Source organism: Strongylocentrotus purpuratus, unplaced genomic scaffold, assembly GCF_000002235.5.
Source record: "Strongylocentrotus purpuratus isolate Spur 01 unplaced genomic scaffold, Spur_5.0 spur5_contig_844, whole genome shotgun sequence".
NCBI lineage: Eukaryota > Metazoa > Echinodermata > Echinoidea > Camarodonta > Strongylocentrotidae > Strongylocentrotus > Strongylocentrotus purpuratus.
In genome coordinates, this window is record NW_022145551.1 from 1,502,358 (window position 1) to 1,510,381 (window position 8,024).

The following is an 8,024-nucleotide window of genomic DNA, read 5'->3' on the forward strand; positions in this document are numbered from 1 at the left end:
GAAAACAATAATGAAGTATACTGTTCTGAACCCAAATCACCCAAACCTCGTATGGGGTCGGACCATGGAGCCAGTTGCAAGATACGTATACTTACAAGTTATGAAAAGCAAGGGCCACGAAGAGATTGAGGTTAAAGAATGCGGGATCTTTTTCCACCCAGAAAAGACTTTCATCGGTGCATCCCCAGATGGCCTTGTAAGTTGTAAGTCTGGTTGCAATGCTTGCAAAAGAGAAGATGATAGATATGGCATTTTAGAAATCAAATGTCCTGTAAGTCTAAAGCCCGGTGAGACACCGGGACCTCGTAATACTGGATACATTAAAGAATCTGCACGTGATCGCAATGTACTCAGCACCCAACATACATACTATCATCAGGTTCAAACCCAACTAGCAGTGACTGGACTTCCTTGGTGCGATTTCTTCGTCTATAATCATCTCGGCAAGAGCTTCATTCAAAGAATTAGACCACGTCATCGGCAATGGAATTTCGATGCGATCCAAGCGGAGCAATTCTTCTGGAAGTACATCGTTCCTGAGCTCGTACACAGAAAGCTCCAAAACCAGATGGCCAGAGCTCCTGTCGGTCATGACTCTCCCGAAAGGTTCGAGTGGTAACTTCATAAATATATTGCTATAATTGGAAACACTACATAAAATGACATCCTTACACGAAAATATAATGTTTTCCCCTAATTTTTGTCGTGCCATGTTAAAGGGCCGCAAGCTTTAAGCTTTTATTATTGGTAAATTTTAGGTAACTGTTCTGCCCCAAAAATTCCCAATAACTTGACATGATTTTGGTTAATCAAAGTGTGAAAGGGGGTTGTGTGCACTATTTTTTTTTTTTTTTTTTGGGGGGGGGAGCCCTCGGAAATTTGAAAAATTGCACCCCCCCCCCCCCCCCTTGAGCGCCAGGGGAGGGGGCCCATCTCCGAAAAGGGTCAAATTAACGTGTTTTTACCACAAAAATAAAAACAGGTGCCCCCTGGATCCGCCACTGGTAGTAGTAGTACTGCTATGATGAGGAGGAGGAATAGCGGCACTAGTAGTAGTAGTAGTAGAAGTAGTAGCAGGATGATCAATACTAGTAGTAGCAGTTTTAGAATATGAGTTCCTATAAGACATGACTATCATCCGTCCCTGTGTTTAATCCATTCTGCTTAATCCCTTTCATTAGGAATGCTCGACACAGAAGGGTAAACTTGCCAGGTACCGAGGCTCCTTCTAGATCTACTCCAGGAAGCAGAGCTATATGTATAGAGATCAGGGATAGTAATAATCCAGATAACAGCAGCATCTGCAATGTGAGAAGTACAGACACTGAGGTGGTTACCCAGGGTAAATTCTTCTTCTTCAATTTGTCTTTTTCTTCTTCTTCTTCTTCTTCGTCTTCTATATATTATTATCATCATCATTGTTTGATTTTGATTTTTTGATTTTGATTTTTGTTATCATCTTTATTATTATTATTATTATTATTATTATTATTATTATCAGTAGTAGTAGTAGTAGTACTAATAGTAGCAGGAGGAATAGCCCGGGTGATTATATGATTGTAGGGCTGTCAGGGAGAACAGTTTCAATACTGACGAGGCTACCCTGGGTACAATATATTATTATTATTATCATCATCATCATTAGGTGGTCTGTTATCAACAGACCACCTATTGATTTCGTCAGAATTTTCTTTCTTCTTTATTATTATTATTATTTCTTTATTAGGTGGTCTGTCAACGACAGATCACCTATTGATTTCGCTAGAATTTTCTTTCTTTCTTTCTTTATTTTTATTTCTTCCGTACACTTTTTTGTACACACGTTCACTCGAAATCGACATGGTCAATTTCCTTCAAATTTCTGTCAGTCATCAAGCCCTATAATTTCAAGTCAAATTAACTTTTTCAAGGTCATTAGGTCATCGTGACGTCATCCAGGCGCCATTTTGTAAAAGTCAGGTCATTATCATATCTCAATAACGAGTCATCAAAAATCAACCATATTTAATATACATCAACTTCAGGTCAAAGGTCAACTAAAAGGGTCAACAAATTCCGCGCGCGCACCTCGACGCGCACGTACGCGCGTATCACAATTTTAAAATGCTCCAATTCGTTTAAAAAAATTTTTGCACACGTTTCAGGCCATTTTAAGCATTTTGCAAAAAACGCGCGCACGGACATGCGCGCGCGTTTTCGCGCGTAATTGCATCTTCCAATATAGAATCGCCAAATTTTTTTCTGTCATCATATTTGGCACATTTTTTCAAGCATTTTGATACCTTGTTCACCTTTTTCTGACCATTAATAACGGAATGAGCGTCCGTTAAGATACGCATCCGTGCGTGCGAGCTCTTGTAATACATAACATACATGTGCCAAAACATGCCTATACAAAATTCATTGTAACTCTTCAGAATGGACAGATACCCCCAATTTTCTTTCATATTTCGATAGATTATGAGTCGGAGATATGATTTCATGTCTAATTTGTCCCTCAATTAACTCATGACGTCATCATAATGGCCTCCGAACTCAAAATTTCAATTTTCATATTATGACGTCAGCAGATTTTTGGAAAATTGATTGTATCTCTGCAAATGTTGATCAATTTTCTTTCAAATTTTGATATGTTCTACCTTAGAATATTCTCTACAAATGCAGTTGCCACGATATTTCATTTTGACAAAGGCATCATGGCGTATTTTTGCGATTAAAGGAGGCATGTCAATTTTTCACATTTTGCGTGTATTCTCTATGGGACATGACTTTTTCTCAAAACTGGATTCTACATTCTCGTCTTTCGCGAGCAATATCTCCGTCGTTTTATTTTTGTTAAGGCTGAGCTTTGAGTATGTTGTAGCTGAGACAATAAGCTATCATAAGTGTGCTCTTTATTTTTCGATCAGATGCCGGGATCATGCTCATATTTCACTTACAAAGTGGGATTAGAGAATTCCATTTTCCGTTTACGTGTAATCTCTATGTGAAATGTTTTGGTATATCGGTAACGCATTTGACTTCCGACCTCGAGGTCCCTGGTTCGAGTCCGGGCGTCTCCAACAATTTGTTTTCTTCACTTTTTTTTCTTTTTGACCTTTCACTGTACCATCTCCTTTGAATATTAAAACACGTAGAATCGCAAATGATGTAATAAACAACCATATTTACTTTATTATTACCCTATAATCACTTGATCCATTACTTTTTGCGTGTAATCCTTATGGGAGATGACTTTTTCTCAAATCTGGATTCTACATTCTTGTCTTTTGCGAGCAATATCGCCGTTATTTCGGCTTGATTTTTGTTGATTTTTGAGTATGTTGTAGCTGAGACTATATACTATCTCAAAGTTCTCTCATTTTGTTCAGTCTGATGTCATCATGGTCTGTTGATGATGATCATCAACATCATCATGATCGTGATGATCATCATGATCGTCATCACCATTACTATCAAGATCATCATCATCATGATCATCATCATGATCATCATTGTTTACATGTCTATATAACTTGAAGGCAGACCACCTTATTCGTCCTCGTGACGAATTAAAATCTAGTTTTTATTTATTTCTTCACTTTTTTGTGTGTCGGATAACGTAAGATTGGTTATGTCAATTTCTTTTAATTTTGGCACAGGCATAAGTCATTGTCATAAGACGTGACAGAAACATTTTCAAGGTGATCAGGTCATCGTGACGTCATTTAGGCGCCATTTTGTGAAATCACATTTTCAATCATATCTTCATGATGCGTTATCAAAGGTCATTCATATTCATATCATATATACTTTAGGTCAAGGGTCAACAGGTCATGTCATTAAAGGTCACATAAAGGTCATGACGCGCGCGTACGTGTGCGTCAAAATTTTAAAAAGCTCAAAATCACTTAACTACTAAAGGAGAGTACGAATCAGGTCATTTTAAGCATTTCAAAATTTTCCGTCCGTACATGTCCCCGCGCGCGTTGCGCGCGCTCATGTCGCGCGGAAAAAGTCAAATTCAAAATATTTACATGATTTGGATTCCTCTTAACGTAATTGACAATTTACATTAATTTCAGTCACTCTTCATATTTCATAAGGCCGTGAGCGTGCGTCAAAGTTCAAAATCCGCGCGTGCTGCTATGGGAAATATAATGCAAATTTGATCAAAAACATGCCAATTTAAAAATCAAAATAGCTCTTCAGATAGTCCGTTGACCCCCATTTTTTATATCATGGTTAGAAAAAGCATGAGTTGGAGATATGATTTCATACCACTCTGACTCGTACAAAGTGAAACAAAGTCATCATATTGGCATCTAAACTCAAACAAATGTATTTTGTTGATGACGTCATTGTTTTTGTTTTTGTCTTTGTTTATTTGAGATTATCTCACTTATCGGTGATCGATCTTCTCCCAGATTTTGATATGTTGTAGCTGAGATAATTCTCTATCAAAAATATGCCATTTATTTTTCATTTAGATGACGTCATTATAGTTAAATATTCGATTAAAGGTGACAATGCATAATTTGTCATATTTACGTGTTATGTCTATGGGAGGTCACTTTTTTCAAAACATGAATCTGCATGACAAGGTGTTTTGACTAGGATCTCGATTGTTATTCAATAGTTTTCCCCCAAATTTTAGTATGTTGTAGCTGAGACTATTTGCTATCTAATTATTTCCTCAATTTTTTTAATCAGTTGTCAGGATCATGCTCTTGCTCATCATCATCATTAACTTTATCGTTTTTATCGCCATATAACATTATCATTATCATCATCATCACCTTTACTATCATGATCATCACCATGTTCATCATGATCATCATTGTTTACATGTCTATATAACTTCTCCCATTCTCAAAGCTATCATAAGACTTAGACAGACCACCTTATTCGTCTTCGTGACGAATTAAATTCTAGTTATTATTATTATTATTGTTATAATTATATCTTATTATCATGACCATTATTATAAGTAGTATTACTGGTAGTAGATAAGGTATGCAAGAAGACCCCCACACCCGAATGGAGAACCGCTAGAGGAAGGGAAGGATGCGATATAGCAATAAGCAACGTCCGCATACAAATCAGCCCCCATCAGTTTTTAAGAAATTATTAAAGTCAAATTCGAAGCTGATTTTTCTATTGTCAACAAGGAACAAACCTTGGGTGGGGTTTCCATGATGTTCAGAAGTTTGCTGTAAAATATTATCAAGACACGCACCCACGTTAAGGTCGATTAATGAGATCCTAAATACTTCCCTCCCATAAACAAGCTCGATCTATGTAAAGGAAAATGTGCTCAATGAATATGACTTATCAATGGATAGGTGCCACTTCCGGTGACGTGACTATCTACTATATTATTTCGTATAGCTATGGCGCTGTTAGGAAGAGAAGCGTGGTTATTATGGGCCATTTTCCTAATGTAACCAAATGTATGCATGCATATGCCTTCGTGAAGCGCCTCGATGCGAAGTATTTCATTCATCTGCTACGAATAAATGTCAATAGTTTTCTAAAAAACTCATAATATTTTTCCTACCTTGCAACAACTTATGCATGCAATTTGAATTCTGACTACTAAAATTCAATTATCCGTATCTGTGAATGAAATAATTTGTATCGAGGCACTTATGTATAAGTTGGTTTCATTGCGAAAATGGTCTATTAACTCCAGAATTATACAAACACGCGTTTAATTTAAACTAGTAACTTTAAAATATTTGTTTTCAATACAGATTACAACTTGTCACCATCAGATGAGGAGTTGCAGAACTTGCTTATCAACCTGTAAATACAGAGATTAATCTGAAGGAACTTTAGCTGAACAGAGCTGGGGGGGGGGGGGGCGTTTCATCAAACAGAGTGGTGTGGATAAAATGTCTCATAACGAATTCACGAAGTGTTTTGGCCTCGTGGAGTTGTAGTGGTCTGCATAGAGGTGTTGCGGTCTAGTGGATACGTTTCCGGAATGTGAACCATAAGGTACGGGGTTCGAATCCCTGCTGCGGCACTAACGTCCTTTGTCAAGACATTATTATACATTTTCCACGCTCGACACAGGTTTAGGACGGTGATACCTGGTACAATTTATTTCTTGAATGTATTGTCAATATCCTAACGCACCTTGTCTTTTTGCCTATATGTACATTTGCTAATATCGAAACAGCTTACAATTTCCCGATAATATCGAGATAATAAAACGAAATAATTGTAGTATAATTAGAAGATATGAAAGTTAATTAAGTGTATTGCAAACGAACCAATATCGTCATTTTCTTTTTCGGTCTAATATATTTTGATATTTGCTAAGTACTGCGCCACCTAAAGTGAAACGCCAGAAAGGAACGATGGTGTTCTCGAATCACAGGCGATACAATATAGGCATAATGCTTATTACAAATATGGAACAAAATATGTTGAAAGATACATAAAAACAATATAAATTATTGTAAAGTATGTTTTTATACAATACAGTGTGAGTCAAAAACAAGTTTACACCTAGAAATTGCTAATTATTTAAAAATCATCTATGTTCAGTAAATTATTATACATCTTACGAAAGAGTGTTTTATCCCAAATCATTTGGTATCATTTTTGTGTGGTATGTGTTCACGCGTGGATGAACAGGAGGCATTTTTGCGAGAGTGCAAAAATCGGTCATCCAAGCGTGAACAAATACCACACAAATATGATACCAAATGATTTGGGATAAAACACTCTTTCATAATATATATAACAACTTACTGTTCATAGATGATTTATTAAATAATTAGCAATTTTCTAGGTGTAAACTTTTTTTGACTCGGCACACGGTATTTCAAATTAGATTAAATGTTCAGAATATGACAAACGGTAATTCATATAAAATATATTTGTATCGATAATCTACCTGCTTGTGTATTGCATTAATCATGGCAAATGATATTAGGGTGAATGTGTAATGAAAACGATCATAATAACTGATCATCGCCAACGTCATTGTAATTTCTTATAGTACTCCAAAATCAGATATTCTTCGTTGTGATAATGTTATATATTCAAAGAACAGATGGTCGTCAATGTAATGTATTATATTGCAAAGAGAAATCCAACCTAAATAGCAAACTCCTCTAGAGGAAAGCAGATAGATCAGAGAAGTAGACTTGTGAAAGATGAGGAAGTAAAATGCCTTATCTTCGTATTCAAAAAGTATTTCACTGCATTTAACTTTGTTTCCCCTTAAATTCGTCCTATTATTGTTATCATTAGTGGTATAATAGTCGTAGTAGTAGTCGTAATATCAGTGTTCCTTTCTGATGCACAGCAGCCATAGCTCATCTTTTCTCAAACTTTGATCCATCGACCAGAGAGTTAGTCAAGAATCTGGTCTATTTAATTTTGATCTCCACCACACCAACGCTACCTCTCCCTACTTCCTTGCTACCAGCCGATGATGGCGTGACGGGGCTGGTGAGCATAATTATTATGAGTTTGTTTATACCGCCATCTTCGACGGCTTGAATCAAGTGTGTAGGGAATTTATCAAGGACCATGCAGATTCTGGACTACCGGAGAGTGAGAGCGACAGCACGAATCGAGAGGGGGAGGGAGAGAGTCGAGAGAGAGAGAGTGATGAATATAGATGAGGAGAGGGAGACAGAGAGAAAGATAGAGAAAGAGCAAGACATATTGAGGGAGAGAGAGAGAGAGCGAGTCGAGAGGGGAAGGAGAAAGAAAGAGATAGATGGAGAGAGAGATGATGAGAGGGGATAGAGAGAGAGAGAGAGAGAGAGAGAGAGAGAGAGGGGAACAGAGGGAGGAGGGGGGGGGGGAGAAAGAATTATAGATAGATGAAGAGAGGGAGAGAGAGAGAGAGAGAGGAACAAAGATATATATATATATATATATAGAGAGAGAGAGAGAGAGAGAGACATAGAGATAGATAGAGAGAGAGAGAGAGACGGTAGAGAGAGAGAGAAAGAGAGAGAGACAGAGAGATAGATAGAGAGATAGACAGAGACAGAGAGACAGAGAGATAGATTGAG